The sequence below is a fragment of the Ailuropoda melanoleuca genome, chromosome 7 (assembly GCF_002007445.2).
Source record: "Ailuropoda melanoleuca isolate Jingjing chromosome 7, ASM200744v2, whole genome shotgun sequence".
NCBI classification, from domain to species: Eukaryota; Metazoa; Chordata; class Mammalia; order Carnivora; family Ursidae; genus Ailuropoda; species Ailuropoda melanoleuca.
The window spans coordinates 9,796,511-9,818,486 of NC_048224.1; the positions used below are offsets into that span (position 1 = coordinate 9,796,511).

The 21,976-nt window shown below is 38.1% G+C and overlaps 1 protein-coding gene across 10 annotated transcripts in view; it reads right to left on the reverse strand.

Moving 5' to 3' along the window:
• BNC2 (basonuclin 2) overlaps positions 1-21,976 on the reverse strand; it is a 417,234-nt gene that overhangs the window by 176,846 nt on the left and 218,412 nt on the right. The window lies entirely within an intron of this gene.

The following is a 21,976-nucleotide window of genomic DNA, read 5'->3' on the forward strand; positions in this document are numbered from 1 at the left end:
GGAACAGGTATTTATAACAAAAACAACACATACAGCTCTTCTGGAAGAGGAGATGAGCTTTTACCTTCTGTTTTCTCAATTCCCTGTATTCTGTTCAAGCAATCCTGCTTGCTACCTTTTATTTAAGTGACAATAGACAAATGTAAGGGGAGGCTCCCAGGCTTCTCACCATTGTTTAGGATCCCCTGTGTCCCAGAATGTCCAACCATCAATGTAAGAAATCCTTGGCAACCAGAACAGCAGACTATGACAATTCCCTGGGATTTCCAAGAAGGAAAGATGACAAGTATGCTTGTCATTTGGATGTGTCATGCAGGACTGCAAAATTTTCTGAGCTGTCTCAGATTCCAGATAGACTGTGTATTTCAAATTGCCTAGATGACATCATGTGACATGTGGCTTAACAATAACAAAAAGTAACAGCCACAAAAGGAGTAGTACCTTATGGAAAACTGTTCCCAAAGAAACAAAGACTAATGAAAACAAATCCAGATTCCTGGTTCATGTGCCTCCAGAGCCAAACCTAATGAAATAAGGCTCAAAACCAAATTAGAGTGGTCCTATTAAAAATAATAATATAAAATTATATATATATATTTTTTGTATATATAATGTTTAGAATTGAAACCCAAACATGTTAAATTTGACTGTCATAAACGTCAAGAAAAAAATACTGGGGGAGGGGGTGTTGGGAACACACCCTGGGATTTCACCATTGGTCAAAACTTGGAAACCCTTCCAAAATATTAATGTGTGAAATTTTTATTAGCAAGATGGTGTCTTACTCATTTCAGCTCCCCAAACCATAGCACAATGCCTAGTATACAGTACGCAATCAGTATATGTATCCTTTAGGACCAAATTCAGTTCACTGTGATGACTTTAATTTTAAAAAGCTAACAAAGCCACTTAGAAAAAAATATTTTCCTAAAGGAAAGTCCAAAGAATTCAATCTAACCAACGTAAATGGCTCCTAATTTATGGACAAAAAAAGTATTTTTTTAACTTTTTTTCCCACCCTCAAAAGAAGCTCTGTTGACACACTATGGTGCCCCAAGCCAGGCACTATTTGCTGCTGAGCACAGGAGTGACACTTGTAAGAGTGAGGGTGCACAGCTCATCTTCAAAATAGCACGTAAGTTAGGTTAACGGTCTCAATATTCCTAAAGCAAGCAATCTCAGAGTTATTTCTCAAGCGCTTGCTATGTGTCAAGCACTAGGCTCACTATTTTACATTCATGTAAATACTTTGACATACATGAATTTAATTTTCATGGTGACTGAGCAGGATGGTACTATTATCATCTGCATTTTACAGATAAGGAAATCAAAGGTCAAAGAGATTCAATGGCTTGGCCAAGGCCTCCCAGCTGGTCAATGAAAAAGGAGAATGTAAAACCAAGGCTGATGCACTCAACAGTCATCTTTGTCCAACTGTATTATATCAAGATAACTCCACTTAAGTTGGCAAATCTGGCAACCACGACCAGTTAATGTTCCCATAACTATATTGAAGAGGTCCTCCTTTGGCACTTGTGGAAATTTTAAGTGGTTCTCCCTAGCATTTTACAGAATGCTTTCTTCCTGATTTGAATCATCCTGTCCCCATTGCCATTTGTGCAAGTATTATTGTATCTTTGAGTAACCATATAATAAACAGTTGCCACAAATAATACAAAACTCGGTTATGTGCATGACAGCAGGTAACTGTGAAAGGCTTAAATCATAATGTTGGCAAATCTGTAGTACCTATTCAGACAACTATATAGCAAATTTGAGAATATGAAAATCAATATGGGATCATGAAGATCATTGATAAAAGTAAATTTCATGGTCTATCTTCAACCTCATTTTAACCTTGGCAATACAGTACAAATGAAGTTACTTATTCTGTAACCAAAAAGGAAAGAAGATATAACACATCTGAATGTTTTGAGGATTGATAAGGAAAACCTTTTAAAAATACTTAAAGAATAAAAAACAAAGACTTACTTGCTTTTGGACCAAAACTGATAATTAGATATAGCTTCTTAGCAAAATGTAAATTGAAAGTTAATCATTTTGGTTTTTAAAAAATGCAGCTAAAAAACATCCTTCTGTGACAAATTAAATTATGCTTCAGAACAAATGCTTCACTCAAAGAAAGCAAAACAGGGGCACCTGGGTGGTTCAGTCGGAGAAGTGTCTGACTCTAGATAGCAGCTCGGGTCATGATCTCAGGGTTGTGAGATGAAGCCCTGTGTCAGGCTCTGCGCTGGGGGCAGAGCCTGCTTAACATTCTCTCTCTCCCTCTCTCTCTGCCCCTCCACTCCTGCTAAGGCTCTCTCATTCCAGGAAGGAGGGGAGGGAGGGAGGGACAGAAGGAAGGAAGGAAGGAAAAAAAAAAAAAAGAGGGGTGCCTGGGTGGCTGTATGGGTTGAGTGTCTGCCTTCAGCTCAGGTCATGATCTCAGGGTCCTGGGATCAAGCTCTGCATCGGGTCCCCGCTGAGCAGGGAGTCTGCTTTTCCTCTCCCTCTGCTCCCCCCTGCCCCCGCCAGCTTGTGCTCTATCCCTCTCTCTCTTTCTTAAGTAAATAAAATCTTTTTTTAAAAAAAAGAACAATATGAAAAGGATTATGAAAACAGCTCTATTTCTAGATCAACGTGGAGTTCACTCAGCCCACTTTTACTCAAGGGAATCTCACAACATGCTTTAGAACCAACCTCTCCAAGTTTCACCTATGGATGAAGGGAAAAAACGCGAGGTTACCTCTAGGAGCTTCTCAGTGCACGGCGCATTTGTATGGTTCTTTGTGGCAGGCAAAAAGAGTACTAAAACCTTTGACTTAATGAGGGGTCAGGTTCCAGAGCTTCACTAATGGTTCTCTGAAGCACTAACAGTTCTCAGCACTCGGTTTTATTTTATGACTTAAACACTACACAGTATTTGTTATATTTCAGGCACTGTTTTAGGCATTGTAAATTCATTCATTCCTCACAATTTATTTAAACTATGTAGCACACAGGTGTTATTGTGCCCAATTCACAAATGAGGAACCTGGGGGACAGAGACTTTGGTTAACTGTCGAATGCCTCACAGCTCGTACAAATAGTAGAAACAGAATTCAAACCTGGCTCTGGGGTCCATGCTTTTTGTCACTATGCTGTGCTACCTTTGCCCAGTAGTGCCAGTCAAACCATTCCTGAACTAACCTCTAAAGTCAAGTGTCATTTTTATAGTAACCAAAAGCAATTTTCAAGGCTACTAGCTTTTAAGACATGCACCCTTCTAGCCAGACTTGCTTGTGGGAATCCTATCAGTTATCCCCAGTCCCATATGTAGTGTATCGCTACACTATCAGTGAGGCCAATCAATGCCTTGGGGACTGTCATGACCAATCCCTCCTGGCCATGTGACCTCTAAGATGGCTGGAGTCTGCTGGTTAGCCACACAGTCTCTGTGATTTAAACCAGACCATCTTGTTCTCTGAGCCGGGGCATGCCTAAAATACTCAGATTGCATTTAACAACTTCTCTCTCTGGCCAAATTTAAACTCTAGAGCTATTCTACGTAGATTTTGGTTCATTCTATAACAACACAGAGAAAGCTTTCTTTGAGATAAATTTTCATTATCAAAGTCTGTTCAAGGGATGACCCAACAGGAGGAAAGCCACAGGGAACACGGCAGTGGACTTCAGACATGACATCCAATATAATGCTCGGGGGGCTCTTCTTATTTACAGAATGCAATCAGTAGGAAAGACATATAAATTTCAATATCAAAAAGGAGGTGAATTTCATATTATAATACTTAACAAACCCTACAAATTCTTCCAAAACTACAAATCAAAGGTCAGGTTGAAGCAAGGAGTGAGGACATGAGGTAGAGAAAGGATGGATTACTCCCTTCTACATGAGCCTGGACTGTTCAATTACTTAAATTATGCATTTTTAAAAAAACAGTTAATTCAGCTAGTACTTTGGGAAGCTCCAACACAATGCCTTCTATAGTCAATAGTTGACCGGTCTCATAAAGTCAGAGAACAATTGTTGTGGGCTCATTTACCTGGATAAAGACGTACTCTTTCAAAACTCAACTGATTTTCAGGAAAGAAGAAAGAAAGATTTATCATCAAAAATATTCATCTATTGACATGGCAACAAATTTAATTGAGTCACCAAAATTCCACTTGGTAAAAGTGAAGCAATTCAAATTTTTTTTTTACTGAACACCTACCATGTCAGGCAAACAGATCAATAAAGTAAAGAATGCTATCTTAAAAAGATAGATCAACTGGGGCCGCAGAGAAGGGGGAAGAGAATAATTCAAGTGAATTACAAAATTTGAAAAGGAGGGGTGGCTTTCATGGGGGCAATCATGAAACAAAATGTCTCAGCTACAATATTCACAGAAAAATTACCATGTACATCAGTGCTCTTCCCAAGAATATGAAAAGAAAAGAGGGCATGGAGAAAATTCAACCCCAACACAGTACTTTAGAAAATCAAGAATAATTTTCTTTAAAAAAAAAAAAAAAAAAAAAAGGCCTCCTGGCACACCAACCTGCCTGTGATTGCAGGGCGAAAACTGTAACATAAAAACCCAGTCCATAAGTGCCAGAGGAAAAGAAACTTTCCCTAAATAACAAAATAAAAATAAACCTTCAGTTAAAATAATATATTACACACTGATGTAAACTGAAATGCTCTTGTCCATGGGTTGAGCTTATGAAACCCTTAAACATGAGCATGTAACACTAACAAACTATTTGACATTATTATTTGGGTTCAAAGACTCCCTTTCTCTAAATGTTTACAGCACCATACCAGTTATTTCAACGGAGCTGACACAATGAATTTCAAATGATCTAATACTTTTGACTTACCAGTGGATTAGCACATGATTACTCTGAGTAAAAGGATTATTATTACTGCTGCTCTAAGATATTAACACTTTCTTTAACACACTCTAAGGACGCTGTATAGATCACTAAAAAAATGTGACAAAATACATGGGGGGGAAAGGGGATTTTTTAAAAGGAAGGTGATAAGTGTTCTCTTCTAGGTTTTCTTGCTTAAAATAAGGTGGGCCTCCCAATGGCAGAAGCAGCATTTTGCATGACGCTTTCGGTGGTATACAAGTTTCAAGTAAGTCAGTCCAGTATTCAGTGCACTTAAGAAATTAAACCACGTGTGGCCTTCTTCCCATGAAGACCAGGCTCCAAACAAAAACCCCCACTTTGTAATAGACAACTAATTCTCCTGTAATGAATGACAGAACACAGCATTAATGTACTTAACAAGACAGAGCTAAATTCAATGAAGCTTGACGCCATTTATATGAAAAAGGGTTACATTTGTAGACAGAGCCAAAGGGAGAGAGGATAATTCTGAATTAAACAGCACAGCTTCTGCTCTGGTTGAGCCCTCTCGCAGGAAATAAAGATCATAGCTAAAACAGGACCTTAAAACTGGCAGCAGCAAACAAAGCTAAATACCACCATATTAAATCCTAACTCTCACTGATGAAAAGGTAACAGCTAAAGGACTTTGCATAGAGCCTCTACTGGCAAAAGTGCCATTTCTTTATTGCCTAATTCCTGGTCCATTAGAAACCTGTCCTCTCTCTACCAGACTACGATATGCAACGGAGCTGGCACACAACACTACCACAGAAAAAATCAGAGAACCCAAACGATGTTTTACTATCTGTTGGATCTTGTGGATACGTCATTAAACTGAAAGATGTGAAAGTAAGCCATGTGACAGAAAGTGAGTATGGTGAGCAGATAAGTTTGGGTGGCTTTTTTGAGGGTTTTAGTGTTACATTCACCCTTGCTCTAACAAAAACATTCAGAGAAGTCCTACGGACACAAGCTGTTGTGGAAGTGTGTATGTGTGTGGATATGTGTGGCCCATCACAACAAAACATTTTTAAAAGCCTATGAATGACATCATGCCAACTCTTTTTTTAGTTCAGAAAATGGATTCAAAGCAGAAAACAGATTTAAAACATAGCATATGAATGACGCCAATCAAGCACTGACATTGTAAAAATACTTTATCAGTTACTGTAAGTAGACTAGAGAATATTTTAACTCCTCTAGCAGGTTTACAGTAAGAACACTGACCTAAATAGCACACTTTCTGCGTCTGGTGATAGGACTGATTTCCGTAGGGTGTTCCTACACACAGCAAGGTAACGCCACTAGAACTGCTATACCTCGAGGCAGGGAAGCCTCGGCCCTCCTCTTCTCTCCCCTATCCACAGTCTTATCTGGTTCTGTTGTTGTCACAGAGCCAGGGAATGAAGCTCTTCCAGAAAACTTACCCAAGATCAAACTGTGCCTGGTGACAGCAGTGTCCAGGCCATAAGTAATGTTCAAAGGATTCAACACGCCTGTGACTGATCATTCTCTTTCCCTTGCCATCACCTGCTGATTTTGTCCAGGTGTTTTATGGCTATCTTGAGGATCTGGAGAACAGACAGAGGGAAGACTTTGCCAATTTCTTTTGTCTGGGATTGTGAATTCCTTACACAGATGGCGGACAGCCTCAGCTCAGGGCAGCACCAGGCTATGCTGCCTTCAACCTCCAAAGGGAGAAACAGAGAGAGACATTATCTTCTCTCACAACACTGCCTGTAACATGTCTGTGGTTAGGAAACTGAGACAGCATAGCTTCACAGGGGATAAAGTGAAGAAGGAAGAAAATCAACAAATAACTTGAAAATATTTACCTGTTTGACATATCACTAAGTGTTTATTTACCAAGGAATCAAAAGTGCTGATGAGAAAGAGGATTCCTGAACAAAAGTGATTCTAGCAAAGGCTTCTTACTCCAAGTTTGTTACTTTTTCAATTATATGTCAAAGTCACTAGCTCTCCCAAATTAACCAAAATAGTGACTTTAAAAATCGAAGTCAACCCTTTTGAGCTATTATACTGTTGTGCTGGAAAGAAAACTGGACTGGTGTTTATCTACACCTATGATGTCTAAGATGGTAGCCACTAGCCATATGTGGACACTAAGCACATGAAATGTGGCTCGTCCAAATTGAGATGTGCTGTAAGTTTAAAACAGGTACTGGATTTTGAACAATCAACATGAAAAGATGAATGTAAAATGTCCTAATATTCATATTACTTACATATTTTTGTATCTACTCTACATGGACATAATTTTTGATACATTGGGTTAAATGATATATACTATTAAAATCAACATAACCTATTTCTTTTTACTTTTGTAATGTGGCTACTAGAATATTTAAAATTGTATGTAAACTATTGGATGGTAATCTAGACACCATGACTCTTGTCCTTTTCAGTCTACTGTTGGTTATTTGACCATGGTCTTCTTTTTAGCTTTCTGAGCTTTGTCATTGTCAAATGAGAGGGAAGGAAATGGGGGATATAGATTCAAAATTTTACAGCTCCAAGAATCATAAAATTTTATTTACTTATTTTTCAGTCTTTCATTCCTAAAACCCAGATCCATTTTCATTTGGGCCTGCTCTAAAGAAGCAATGAAGAACAAATAACAGGAAAACAGGTTTTATTCATTATTAATTTAAGAACCTACAGCTCATTCTGATGATTTTTTTTAAATTTCTTTATGGGGCACCTGGATGGCTCAGTCAGTTAAGTGTCCACCTCTTGACGTTAGCTCAGGTCATGATTTCAGGGTTCTGGGATCAAGCCCCATGTCAGAGTTCAACACAAAGTCTGCTTATCCATCTCCCACTGCCCCTCCCCTGCACTCTCTCTCAAATAAACAAATCTTTGATTTATAAATAAATAAATCTAATCTTATTTGAGAGAGAGAGTGACAGCATGCACAGGGGAAGGGCAAAGGGAGGAAGAAACTTATGAGAGGCTCAATCTCATGACCCTGAGATCACGACTGAGCCGAAAGCAAGACTTGGACGTCTAACCGACTGCACCACCCAGCCTGCCCCTCTGGTCATTTTTTTAACTTAAGTTTTTCAGAATGATTTGCATAATGTTTTTAATGTCCACAAACTTATTAATCACAAGAGTTCCATAGTGACTAATAACTCAAGATGATATATAAAATAAAAAATATCTATGCCCTGGATGGATACGGATTTCTAAAGCAACGAACAGAGCTACTTGTTTTCTGAGTTCAAACTTACTATCCCTGGTACATTCGATTGTAATTCAGCTCATAAGAGAGCTACCAAAGCAGAGATCCCCTACAAGAACCTCAGAAAAGCTTTAGCGGTTTCTCTACTAAATCATAGGAGGCGTATCTTAAATTACAAGGTGTGACTGATCCCTCTTGGAGGCACAATTTTTGAAGCAATAGCTGCACCGATCTCATCAGTTATTACTAACTTTGTGATAATTCATGAAACACCTCCTCACACTGCTCTTGGGTGGCCAGGCTCAGAGGAAGGATATTTTTAGGGGCCTGTTGCTTCCACAACTTGTACTAATTGTTGGTGCTATGTGATTAAAACAGGGCTAAGGATGAAGAATCTAAAAAACAACAATTTCAAGCGATAATTTAAATACTTAATTACACGCTATTATTTCTCTACTATTAAGGCATGATGAACAACTTCATTCTCTAAGTTCCTTGATGGGAATAAACATTTTATTTTACAGGTTATATTGAGAATTTGAATCAGTTTGCTGCCTGAATTGGAGAACGGAAATGGGAAACAGGAGGAGGAGATTAAATGTAGGACAGAAATTTAGTATCTGTTTAAATACATGTATTTTTACCAAAATGATGGTGAAACTAAACCCCACATCCTGGCTCACTGAGGGCCTTGTTGGAGTATGTTATTGTGTATTTAAAACACACACACGCACATACATCCCCGTCACTTATGGATATATTCCAGCGAACGAGTCAGGAGTAGTCAGTCTGCCATAAAAAATGAAAGTGCAGCATAGAAGAGTCAGGAGTTACAAATCGGGGTGGGGGAGAGAGACTATTGTACCAGATTGAGTTATTTCCTGGTGTGATGAGTTTAAAATCTAATACAAAGTTAGGAAAAAAGAGCTATCAATGAATTCTGTTATATTCTATATATCCGATGGGAGGAAAGCACAAAATGTAGAAACTGTTGATAGGAATGAAAGATCAAAGTAAACAGCTCAGGCAGATAGGTGCAAATGAAAAGTTAGCATGGTGTGGGCAAAGCTAAGGAGTCTGCAGAGAAAACCATCTGAATGACTTCAGCAATCACACTTTGTAAACCATTTCAGTGGACCATTTTAAAATTTCAACATTACAGGCTAAATATATAGCTGATTTTAAGGATATACCAAAAAAAAAAAAACCATTAATTGCAAATAAACTTATATGTAAATAAAACATTAAATTATTTGCTTTTATAATTATTCCTAATGCTAAACAGATAAATACTAAAGTGAGGCTGAATTAATTCATAGTCGCTCTTTTCTTGGCTAATACCACCAGATGTATGTGGGCTATAATGTGAATGGCTCTTACCAAAAGCCTTTGAGAAAATCAAAGTGAAGCCAATTTTGATCTCTATCATTATATACAAGATGATAAGCATTCAGTGAAAAGCAAAGCAAGAAACAGGGAGGGACGTTATTTTAGAAAAAGGTTTACTAGGTCTTTTTTTTTCCTTTGTTCAATGTTTCTTAAAATAAATGACAAGACTTGCTTAAATATTAAACTTGGAGACCACAGGATTTCATTTTTTCATTTTTTTTTTAAGATTTTATTTATTTATTTGTCAGAGAGAGAGGGCACAAGCAGGGGGAGCAGCAGGTAGAGGGAGAAGCAGGCTCCCGGCCGAGCAAGGAGCCCGATGACTTGGGACTTGATCCCAGGACCTGAACCAAAGGCAGATGCTTAACTGACTGAGCCACTGAGGTGTCCCAACCACATGATTTCAAAAGATCATTTCATTCAATATTAAAAGTTTTATTTGCCTAGCTGACAATTTCTTAATATGCAAAACTTTTTAAAAAAATATTTTAAAATACTACTTAAAACTCTTAACTACCATGTTAAAAAAAAAAAATCTATTTCTTCACAGCAAGGAGCTTCCAGAACCACTAAAACATTCTTGCCCTGTAAATGTTTGAGGATGGTCTCTTCATGTGTTATTAATAATCCAGACAAAGTATTCATATTAATGGGCATACAATGAATATTCAGTTGCATGTGGGCTCATACCACAGGAATATCAAAACCAAAACCTACCTTTACTTGTGCTTGCCTGACATAGACCCACATAACTACCCGACTATACCAAACTTTCTGCGGCTTATATGGAGTTATATAAATGCTCGCTATGGCAACAGATAGATGTATGCACAAAGAAATACCTGTAATTTTAAAGGGGGAGGCAAGAAAAAGTGCTCACACAACATAAAAGTTAATTTTACATTAGTATCATTAATATTATACTAACAGTGTAACAGCCAAATAAACCTTGTGCTTTAAAAACAAATCAGGTCACTCGAACTGCCTGCTGCATTCTGCTAAGAAAGCAAAACCTACCATGCATGGCTAGTGTTGACACTCTTTCTCAATGACTTTTATTGTCTCTGGTCAACTTTGAAATCTTCCTTTTCCATATCTTCAATCAGAAGCCCTCACTTGTAGAAAGTTACACTTGTGGCATTAAACACACATAAAGACCTTAAGAAATGGTACCAAATAGAAGTTATACTTTTTTAAAGTCAGGGTTATTTCCCTAGTTTATTCGGGTATTTCAGTTTTTTCTTTAAATCCAAAAAAAATATTTCTTTAAAGAATGGTCTTTGTGTGGCTGAAATTAGACTGCACACAAGATAGTTTTTCAAGGCCAGCAAGCACTTCCTAACCAAATCCCCCACTTCCTTTGCTAGCTAAACATAACTCCTTTAAATGTGTACATCCTTTAAAAAGTTAGAAGGGAGCACCTCTCATGTAATAGCAGGCAGCTGGGAAGCCAACTGGTACAGTCCGCGTGCACATTTTAGAAAGCAGCTCTTTAACATTCAATAACTAAGTGGTAATTGGGCACAGAAACATAAACTGTCAAACTGAATCAAAACCTCTTTGCTTTTCAGAGTATTATTTGTAAGATTATACTAGAATTAAATTTGAACATGCATCCACCCTATGCATTCAGTCAAATTATAAAACAAGAAAAAAAATTGCTGTGCTTTCTTTGGATAAAATTAATGTCAGCTTTGTGTCCTTAAACCAGACCCGATCGGGAAATGAAATATGTTTAGTCCTGAAATAGTTGTGGTAATTCAATCCCTGCACTCTCCTTATTTTCTTGATGACAAAGAAAAACTCCCAACTGGCAGGGCCACCTGCACTGATTACTCCTCCATCCACACCCACAGAATATGAAAATGAGCCAATGATCATTAACCTTAATTTCTTCTAACATAAACCTCGGCTCTTTTTCAGTCTTGCTACTCAGGGAACTCCCCTGAGATAGAGAAAAGGGGCTGGGGGGGGTCGAAATAAGGAAATAGGGAGTGAAAGCTCAGAGCAAAGGGGGGGGTGGAAAGCAAATGAAAAATGGAATCCACTGGCTTTTAAAAACTGCACAGCTGGCTTATTAAACTCCATACAGCAAAGATGTTACAAGATAAAGAGATCCTGAGGCATCACCACTCTCTGGATAGTGGGATACACTCCTGTCCAGCCCTCTCCTTCTGAGCAAACAATAAGAAAGGATGCTTCCTCACCGCCCCCTCACTCCTCCACCCAGACATCACTATAGAAAGAGAGCGAGCAATAAAAGATAGGTCTGGACAGCAGGAATGCAGGTGTGGCGGTAAGATCTCCAGGATGAGGACCAAAGGGCCTCAACAGCCAGGGGAGAGATTTCCAAGGTGAGCACTTCAAATACAGTGTTGAATGCATCACACCTTCTGGTCATTCACATTCAAGTATCACCAACTGGAATCATTTTAATTCAAGCTGTGTGGGGCTAGATCCCACTGGCATTACATCATCTTCTAATGGATGAGGAGCTAGTTGGGGCCCTAAAAAGAAACACAACCAGGAGGGGAACAGGAAAATTTCAGAAATAACAGTCTCTTTTGCACAGACGTGTATACTGAAAATTATCTTGTTATGCTTGCCTACAGACCTAAGCAGATTGCCCAAAAAGATTGTAAGACCATGAAAATGAAGAACATATCAACATATCAATGTACGCGACTACATACAACCCTCCGTGAATGAAGCCTTCGAGAACCTGGAAGAAAAACAAACTTTAAAAATCATTACATTGCAGGGGCACCTGGGTGGCACAGCGGTTAAGCGTCTGCCTTCAGCTCAGGGCGTGATCCCGGCGTTATGGGATCGAGCCACATCAGGCTCCTCCACTATGAGCCTGCTTCTTCCTTTCCCACTCCCCCTGCTTGTGTTCCCTCTCTCGCTGGCTGTCTCTATCTCTGTCGAATGAATAAATAAATAAAATCTTAAAAAAAAAAATCATTACATTGCAAAGTGAAAGCAAAAAGTCTTTAATATGTGTTTTTTTCCGTTAGGAATACTGAAGGCAAAGGCAAATGCTTAAAGAATGTAACAAAAGTTAACTGTATTACCTGGAAGTGCATGACAAGATGTTTGTTGTCTACCCAACATAGGTAGACAGAGAACAACTGTGATCACACACTTATCTCCTCATTATTTCAGATTCAAATCAAGTAGCAGCCCTGAGGAGGGTGAGGCAGAAAGTCAGGAAAAACAAACAAAAACAAAACCCTGGCCACAATTTGGTACTGGATTCCGCAGCACGATTTAAGCTAAAACCTGGCTCTAGGTTGCTCGGCGTTCACTGTCTCCTTGCTTAGCCTCCCAACTCTAAGAGGCAGCGCCTACACACACCCTTTCTTCTGTTTTTCTCTCTCCTTCATCCTCCCACCCGCACTAAGGCTGTCAAAGGTCAATGGTCCTCTCTGGAAGAGGGGACAGAGTATTGAAGTATTTGGTGCCATGAGTCATCTTAATAGATACTCTAGCGACTGTCTGTGACCCAGCAGTGAGCCGAGATAGCAGGGCTTTTAATAAAGCAGCACTTCTGCACACTCACAGCCTGGTTAATTTAATACCTGCCGCTTGTTTACCAAACAGCGCGGGCATGTCTCCGTGTCGATAACTTCCCAGTGACAGTGAGGCGACTGAATCTGGGCACGGAACAGATGCACCTTTTTACGCTCTGTTAAACCGTGTCACAGACTACAGCCCCTGAGCGCATTCCTTTATTTATGCTGCAGCCAGTGGAGCTAATTGTAAGAGACAGACCTGGTTCTAATTCTGCAGAGTCCAGCAACTGCAGAAGTGTATGTGCTGAGGCATGAATGGTGCAGAACTCTTAAAGAGCTGAAAAACAAAGTCAGAGGGTAGAGGCATCATCTGTCAATATTTTACCTAGAGAGACTTCAAAAATGTCACATATCTGAACAGTAGGTTCATAAGGGTGGGGACAAAGAAAAAGCATCACTGGCTTTTAAGTGAAGTAGAGGAAAGTAAATGTTAAAGCAAACACCTATGCAAAGAGAACACAACACAACAGACGCATTCATTTTTCAGATGCTGCTTTAGGATTGTGCAGTTCTAATATATTCACAAGCTTAAAAACTACCTGATCACAGGCTAACATTCAACGCAGCTCACACCAACAGTCCTGCATGATACCAAGACTGACCATTTCAGATACCATGATGCAAGCTCATTAATGACACCAAAATTATGAGAAAGACGAGTCCTCGTTCATCCAGCCATACAACTTCAGTCGGCTTGACAGTGTGTAGACAAAGGAACTCCCATTTATTGTTCTTCTCACACCCTGTAGTATTAGAAGTGTTTCCTATTAGCTGTAATACCATACTCATATTTTATCAGTAGCAAGAGTTCACTCCAGTTAAAGTTCTTCACCCGTCATGGGCATTTTTCAGCAAATTAATGTCTTTTACTTGCATGACTTCTCTTCATATTATAATTTGGGGTTTAAACGGATCATAATACTTTACAGAAAAGAAAAAGAGAAAAAGAGCTCAGTGTTGATAATTTTTACTACTTATGACTAAATGACCTCAACTGAGGAATAAAAAAATTAAGTCATTTGTCTTATGAGGTACAGAGGACATTTTATGGCGTACAATTTAGCTAATAATGGGTTGGGGCCAATCCTTAACAAGTCACATGTTTCCATTGTCCCTTCACCCCCTGCTTATGTTTTTACCACATCCTAACAAAAACATGACCAGAACTGGTGAAAAACATACGGTTCCAACTAATGAATCACATACTTTCCCGCAAGTACAGTAAGTACTACCAGCTGTGTGACAGTCTTGCTCTGGCAGTGGGACCAGCATAGAACAAGCCGGCCCGTCTGAAAGCAGCTGTACTGAAAAACCACAAGCAATAGGACTGTGTCTGCCTTCTCAGAGCGGCTTTGTCTCTGTTCTGTGTCTCTGCTCTCTCCCCAGAACGTGCCAGCCATGTTGTGTGGAGAAAGTTTCAGAAACTTCAGAGGTAGAGACAAAATCCACAAATTAAAAAAAACGTAAAGTTTTTAGAAAGTCCTGTCACTTTGTCCTGTGGAATGCTGCGAGGAATTTAAAAAATATACTTCTCTCCCCCACCCATCCTCTGACGTTCATCTTCTGGGACACGCCTTGAGACTAAAGACTGTGCATCTCCACGTATCTGAAGAAGGGAGACGGGAGGGAGGAGGAGGAACAGCACGAGATCCTGCGATGCACGGACAGGCTGGCGAATGCACGCGAACACACACAAACACACACTCAGAACAATTCGCAGATTATCAACTTATGCCACAAGCTACTACAAAAACTCAAACCTGCCATTTCTACAACAATAAGCTTCATTTGTAACCACAGAGCATTCTGAAAAAAATTCCCTGGCAAGCTCCTGATATTTTTACACAAATGAACTTTTCCTTTCTGTGAAACAACATTCAAATGGATAAACATTACTGTGAAAGGGAAAGAAAGTCCAGCAGCATTCGTCTAGAAATGTAAGTGGAAATGGTAGGATTTTTTAACCTTTATAGTGTGTGAAGGCAATAGCTAATAAAATTTTACCAACATTATCAAGTGATCAGTAGCTTTTATGCAGCGCACAAGGACCATTTCAGGCTTGTTCTGAGAAAAAGAAATACCTAGAGTTGTCATTCTTGGCTTTCGCAAAGTCTCAGTCAGGAAAAAAAAAATAGTGATTTTTTTTTTTTGGCAAGTGTTTTAAATGCAGGGAAATCACACATAAGGACTAAAAGGGAAGGTCTGCTTTTAATGTTTGCCTTTATCAATTAATTTAGTCAAATTATTCTAAACTTTTAAAGATGCTTCATCCAGTAAAAACCTAATACAAAAGTCATACTAACACATCTTTTCTGTTTATATCTCAATTCTATGAATAATTTTTGTTTTTAGTGAAGCTATCATCAATGAAATACTTAAAGAATGGTCAGAAGATTCACTACATTAATAATGAAAACCTTGGCCGTTAAAAGAGTTTAAATGCCTTCTGAGTGAATTTTGCTGTGCCTGTGTTTAGGAGGGGAGTTCAGGGTTGGATTGGTCAAAGGTAAGTGCTCAGGTTAAGTCCAGAAATCACACCCATCCATATGGTTGGATCAAGCCAGACATAACAGCAGGGTTGACAGCACCAAACAGTATTGGGGAAAGAGCAAAAAATGGACATATATTAAAGCATGAAGAACAAGACTTTTCAAATATTCACTAAAATGTGAATTTGAAAAACAGTGTACTGATAAAGAAATAAGACATATGGTTTTTTAAAAATGACTAGGTTGTAGCACTCTTTAGTTCATATTAAATCTAATAAAGAATGCTAGTCTAAGAAGGAAACAATCCAAAACTGATTATGAAATTACATAATGAAATCTATCAAGAAAGAACTAATATAGTTAAGTCAAACATGACAAAATTATTATGAAATCATTAAAACTCATAGTAATTAATTTAATGATAGAGAAAGATAATTACAATATATTGATACTCAAAAAGCAGCTTATAAAACAGTATACATTTTAAAATGAATGCAAGAAAAAGGACAAAATACCCTGAAATGATTAACACCTATGTGGACAGAACTATTGTCAATGGTTTCATTGTTGTTAAACTCCATTTTCTAAATTTCATTTATATAGCATATATAAATTACATGTAAAAAAAATATAAGTTTAGAGTTTTTTTCCAATGGGATAAATTTGATGATTAAGAAATATAATAACTAGACTTCTGGTCTTCACTAGTAGTTATACTTCAAAACTATGTACTGTAAAAAATGTGAAGCTTTTCTTAAAAATTGGGTTTCTTGGGGCGCCTGGGTGGCTCAGTCAGTTAAGCATCTGCCTTCTGCTCAGGTCATGATCCCAGGGTCCTGGATGGAGCCCCCAAGTCAAGCCTCTTGCTCAGCAGGGAGCGCGCTTCTCTCCCTCTCCTCCCCGCTCATGATCTCTGTCGCCCTCTCTGTCTCTCTCAAATAAATAAATAAAATCTTTTTTAAAAAATTGGGTTTCTTTGAATAATTGTTTAAAATCTATATTTATCATTTCTACATATGTATATTCTCTGCAAAATCTAAACACAAGTACTAGGGATGCCTGGGTGGCTCAGTCGGTTAGGTGTCTGGCTCTTGATTTTGGCTCAGGTCATGATCTCCAGGTCATGGGATCAAGCCCCATGTCAGGCTCCCTGCTCAGCAGAGAGTCTGCTTGTCTCCCTTTCTCTTTGTCCTGCCCCCCCCATCACTTGTGCATGCGCACTCAAAAATAAATTAAACTTTAAAAGAATAAAGACAAGTACTATATTTACTTATGCCCCCCAGCCCCAATTTCCCAAAAGTATGCTTTCATAATTTGAGGCTTTGTTAATTCAAACTTCACAAAATTAACAAGCCATAGATCTAAATCTTTACCTAATAAAAATAATACCTTTAAATAGCACTTCTAATTACCAGAGCACTTCCATAAAATAAAAGCCCATGTCCACCACTGAAACACTGTTCCTTCAACCCCAAACACAGCAAGCTGCCTAGCAGAATAACAGGATCAATGCAACAGAGCAAATCTGTAAAATATCCTAATCCAGGTTGCAATATGGCAGAAATAACTAGATTTGCAACCATACTCTTATAATACAGAACTTAGTATCGTACCCAGTAATCAGGAGGATTTATTATTAAAGAAACATTCAAACTTTTTCATTCTATGATTTCTGAAAGCACTGCTATGGACTCCTTTGGCAAATATTTATTGACCAATTACCATGGCCTAGCATCGTGTCTATGTTCAGGTTTGAACAAATATAAAGAGAGGCTCTTATGAGCTTTTGACATTAATAATTTTGACATGCTGTCTAGGTGTTTAGAAATCCACAGAGAACATTCCAGAGAAACAGAGGAAAGGCACTAACTCACCTGAGGCTTTGAAAAGACTTCAGGAAAAAAGGGAAACGTTTTGTCCCTTTGAGGAGGAAAAGGGAAGAAGGTGGACAACATGGGAGAATGCTCAATGATGGGAAACACCACTGAATCAGTCTATGCTGCTGGGGCATGAAGAGACAAGAGCAGAGAAGGAGAAAAGGTCTACTCGCAGAGAATCTCAACTGTCCCTTTAAAGACCGTCTACTGTGAGAACTGTTCAAGCTCCACAGCTCCATTCTCCACAAGAGTGGGGACTATCCAGGTCATCAGGGTGGTGGGAGGGGGGTGGGGACATAAGGACTATGACCAACCAACTAATTGCTCCTTTAACTTCCTTTTTATTTCACAAAAACACTCACTGAACACCTACGTACCAGGTACTGTTTCAGGCACTGAAAACTCAGAATAAACAGTCCTGCTCCTTTGATGCTCAGGAGCTCACTTGTGTGGATCTCTCATTAGCTAGCAATTTCTTTAAAAGCACATACAAAAGTTCTGGCATGGCCCTCTATGCCTTTTGGAACCTGAAAGCAAAGAAGACTAAGATAAAAAGAATCTGCACAGGTCAAAGCACAATGCTCCCAAATCATTTTAACGGTCACACTCTGCCAGACTGATGAAATCATAATTAAAGAGAACAATTAGTCAAGATATTGCTAATTGCAGATATTAGCATATCGGACCAATCAAACCTTGGGAAAATAATTCTGTTCATACAGTAACAGGTACAACCAATTCATATAAGCCACAACACAGTGTACACCTAGGTCTAGACTAAACCTTTGTTCACCCATTATATTGGGGATGTGCTGCCATATCTTTGGCTGAGACACAATCCCAAGGCCCACTTTCACGCATTTAATTCATAAGATAACAGATAAAATACACTGTGATGCAAATTTTGACACCAGTCGAATTTTAGCACCAACATATATGCACAAGTCTATACCCTATAAAAGCCACTTTCTCAATAATTCCTCATGTAATACCCTTGGGGAAAGCAATATAATCGAGTTTTATAAGAGGGCAGGTTTCTTAATACCAGCTGGTAATATTTGGGCCCTGAAGCATGCGAACTGATCATATTAAAATCCAGATACTAGCTATTATATCTAAAATTGTTGCTTCATTCATATTTAGCATGAAGAGGAGTCTATCTAAAGCAGGCTCTATTTAATACAATGTGGTTTTAATTGGAGTCTGTTTTAGATGAGCCACCTGTATTTCATCTTTTCAAAATTATCCATAATTTTCTGCACAATTTGCCTCTGCAACATAACGAATAGCAGTTAGTTATAGATTATTGCCATTGTTTAGATGTCTAAGAAGAGAAGGCAAAACTCTCTATTTACTGAAACACAATGGCCCCATACCAAAGAATGAAAGTAGGAAACTAGGGCTCTGCCCTGTTCCAGCACGGGGATGAACAAAGGTATGTATACAGAAGTATTCTTGAGCCTTAACTAGAAAGATACCAAATAAAAGATACTGTTAATCTTGCTTCATTATGGCTACTCTGAAGCCTAGTGCTACAGTAAGTAAAATCTCACTTCCTTTTCAATGCAAAGAAGAGCCTCTTTCTTTTTTTAAACATTTTTAACTCTGGATAATGCCACCAACAACGTCAAATAATTTTTTTTTTAGTTCTATGGCTCTACTTTGCAATTATTTTTACTTAAATATATTCATGGTTTATTCCCAACTAAAACCATTCAAAAGCTTTATACCATGTCACTATTGTCTCTTTTTTATCTGCCTCACAATCATTCAAGTTTTCTGAAATATGGAATACCACAGCATCACATCATGATGATTCCAATACAGATCCACGTAAACAGCAGTTTGCAAACTGAAGGATATTTGTGCGATGCCTGTAACAAGAATCACATAACAAAGAAAACACCTAAAATGCAAGTTTCAAAGAAGATTCTTCATTTAATCTATTTTGAATTACCAAAAACATACCCCAAAATCAATAGCCAAAGTCAGAATTTCAGTGGGTATCAAATATATTAAAAATGCTTTTCAGGGGCGCCTGGGTGGTTCAGTTGGTTGAGCAACTGCCTTCGGCTCAGGTCATGATCACAGGGTCTTGGGATTGAGCCTCGCTTCGGACTCCCTACTCAGTGGGGAGCCTGCTTCTCCCTCTCCCTCTGCCTGCTGCTCCCCTGCTTGTGCACTCCTGCTCTCTCTCTCTCAAATAAATAAAATCTTAAAAAACAAAAACAAAATAACTGCTTTTCATCACATGCTAACCTTGGGCTTGCTATAGGCTATTTAGCAAGAATAAGGTGTCACAATCCACTTAAAATGTGCTACCCAAACTTTTCTCTATGCTTACCGGCTAACAGAGGTGATTCCTAATTAGTATTTCTCCCCGAAACAGTCTGTTTCACAACAGGACTCTACTCACCTTGTCTTTTGACAGAACTATTTATATAAATTATATCTTCCAATTCCAATTTATCTACCGTGCTCACTCAATGGGCTTAAGTACACTACAGAAATGGCACCTTTCTCTTTTGCAAATGTCAATGTAGTGTTTTCTCCAATATATCCCATTTCTCTACTATTAAGTTCTGACCTTGCTTTGCCTTCTCCCCTACTTAAAACATTTTTCGGGGTATCACTAACTGCTATTATTTTCCCCAATTTCTCCAAATACAATGTTACAATTAGTCACATGAACTCTAAATATCTGTCTAGTGATAAATAAACTAAATACAATTATTATGTTAAGAATAGCATATCTAAAAATCTAATCTCAGAATTACTGCCACTCAGTTAACCAAATTATCCTATAAATAGACCTTCAAATATGTCATTCTTAAACACCAAAGTCAGAGCCCAAGAATCTGCCTCCAGGAGCGGTATGCACTACAGGAAAAAAAACAAACAAACAAACAAAAACCCTAACTAACAAAGGTCTTTCCTTTTAATCCAACCCAATAACACCAGCAATTTTCTTCCATATTCCATTACGGGAGTTGCAGTTCAGTGACACTTGATAGAATCTATTATTAACATGGTTGGCATAAATTACATACAGTGTACCCTCTGTTCTGTATAAATTATACAGCATGCCCCATATGGAAGCCATATTTTAACATTAATCAGTGTTTAATAACAAACACTATATCTGAAGCTATTTGTACCAGTTTTTCCTGCTCTCATATTTTGCTGCACTACTTCCTCAGTTTGCCTGCTAGGATGTTTTAGTCTATGAAGCCAAGGCTCTCGAATTTTTTCACTATGGTTAAAAAGGGATTAATTTTATCCCATGTTCTATTAGTTACGAGATAACTGAGCTCCTTGAAAGACATCACCATAAATTATCTTGATCCAGAAATTATTCTGAACATTGGTAGGTAACAACGCTTCTGCATAAACATCCTTATTTGTGGACGTTACTAATTAATTTTGTTTATTTACTTTACAATTTTATGTCTTTTTTTGCCCCTGGTCTCTGTCATGTAAAATGTATTAGCCAATGTGCCACAAGCTATAACTAGTTGCATTTACTATTTTATAATACCTTGGAGTACTTGGATAACAGCAAGTATTTTTCTATTTTAGTAAGCACAGTCTTTACATCAGCATGTTATGAAAATATAAAATTTTACTGAGAAGTCAAAAAAATTAGTAATTAGATCAGTCTGAATTAATACTGCAGATTTTTGTGTGTATGCACAAGATACAATTTGAAGTTACATGTTTCAAAATGGGAAGGACAATTCTATTGCATGGGGTTTTTAACCAACTCTCATTAGAGACTCCAACAAGCTAAATGTATTTTTGGACAAAATCTTATAATAAACTCAATAGAGAAGTCATAGAACTTTTTTAGATATGGTTCCTTAGTGCTGTTATCTAGTTTGCTTTTTTTTAAAGATTTTATGTATGTATGTATGTATGTATGTATATATGTATGTATTTGAGAAGAGAGAAAAAGCGAGCAGGGGGAGGGGCAGAGGGAGAGGGAGAAGCAGACTTCTGGCTGAGCGGTGACTAGGACCCTGAGATCATGACCCGAGCCAAAGGCAAACACTTAACTGACTGAGCCACCCAGGCACCCCTGTTATCTAGTTTTTAAAATGGGTTTCATCAATACAGAGGAGAAAAAACAGTTGCTTATTTGAAAGATCACTAACAAAACTTCATACATGCCACATGACAAGGGGTAAGGGGTCCAAGTGGAAGGCAATAAAAGGAATAAAAGGACTCCCAGCAAGTAAGAACAGGAGATACATTTTGAAGGGCTTTTGTTTGTTTGTTTTCGAATGTTGAGAGACTGGGAGCAATTTAAACTTAAGTTAAAAGGATACTCAAATTTTTCTCAAAGGAAATGACAAAAATAATCTTAGGAATGTTCCTTGGACTATTCTAGAATATTAGAATATGGAGACTGTTAGGAAAAGTGAGCCAACACACCCAAACACTAAATTGAAGTTTCAAATCATATTGGCATATTGGTCATAAAAATCATAATGCTGCAGGGAAAAAATCTAATACCAAAAAAAAAAAAAAAAAAAAAAAAAAAAAAAAAAAACCCCA